A 1,423-nucleotide genomic window follows, 5' to 3' on the forward strand; every position below is an offset into this window, starting at 1 on the left:
GTCAGTGTAACCCCCTCACTAGAATATAAAGAATAAATTTTTAAAAAGTAATTTGTAATAAGGTAATAGTACTTCAACATGTAAATGTTTGGACACAACTACCCTAGAAGACATGAAGGAATAGTTACTTGCACCATGAGTGCAACAACTACAAATGCAGACTGCTCTAGGTGGGTTATATTGACTTAGTAGTAGGGGTTTTCATAGTAGTGAACAGCTTTTAGTAGACTTGCAAACAAAACAANTCTATTTTCTCTATGCTCCCAGAGAAATCAAGGGAATCCATTGCCACTACATGTTTGGGTGAGTAATGTGGATACAGAGGAGCGTGGAAAGAACAACAACGTGTTTACATATGAAAATACTCAGTTGCAACATTCAATTCTATTTAGGAAAATCCTTCTCATAGTTTGGTCTCTCCTGTGACCCCACCTCTGTAACGATTTTCTCTCCACAGTTTCTAGCCACTTCACTCTAGCTCCCAGTCTCAGCATCATCTTATCCTCGAAAACAAATCTCAAATGTAGGAGTAGGAACCTAAAGAGCTTCAGCCTAACACTCTGGAACTTGGTTAAGTCCTACCCTGACTAAAGTCTTAGTTTTCATAGTCAGAGTGTTATCTTGTTCCACAGACCTATTCCCTGCATTTTGTACCCGTCAGGATAACTGGACTTGTCTCAGTGTAACATACGCAGACCATCCACCCCTGAGGCCCTTCTTTATTCTAGCCATTCTCTCTTTTTGTTTTTCTTAAAGACTGGAATCCCTCAAACGCCTACATTTTGCCTAGGACCTGCCAGATACTGGTAGATATAGTTAGTGTCACCTTAGCTGTTTTGTGCTCTGAATGTCCCTTCCTCCTATATTTCTTGTGTCTGTTGGCCTTTCGTGTTTCTTTGAGAAATGCCTACTCAGCTCCTTTACCCATTTTTTAATTGGGTTACTTGGTTTTTTGCTTTTAAGTTGTTTATGTTCCTTGCATATTCTAGATATCAATCCTTTGTCCAATGTATATTTTGCAAATATTTTCTTCCACTCTATCGGTTGTCTTTTGCTATGTTAATTCTTTCTTTTGCTGCACAGAATCCCTTTAGTTTGACATAATCACTATTGTTCATTTTTTCTTTGGTTGCCTGTGCTTTTCGCTGAAGCCCTTTAGTTTGACATTATCATATTTGTTTATTTTGCCTTTGGGTTCCTGTGCTTTGGGGTTTGTATTCATAAAGGTGAAGACATAATTTTACCTCATGTTGGACACACTCCCTTCCAGAAAAGCCTGCTCTTTGCCAGTTCCCATACCTTCTGGAAACCCTATTCTCCCCAGATCTGGGTTTTTGTGTGTGTCATCTATAACTGAGTTTTTTCTCACCACAAATTTGTGCCTTTTAGCAAACTGGAAGTAAAAACATCAATATAGCATTTG

The sequence above is a fragment of the Galeopterus variegatus genome, unplaced genomic scaffold (genome assembly GCF_000696425.1).
Source record: "Galeopterus variegatus unplaced genomic scaffold, G_variegatus-3.0.2 Scaffold15106, whole genome shotgun sequence".
NCBI classification, from domain to species: Eukaryota; Metazoa; Chordata; class Mammalia; order Dermoptera; family Cynocephalidae; genus Galeopterus; species Galeopterus variegatus.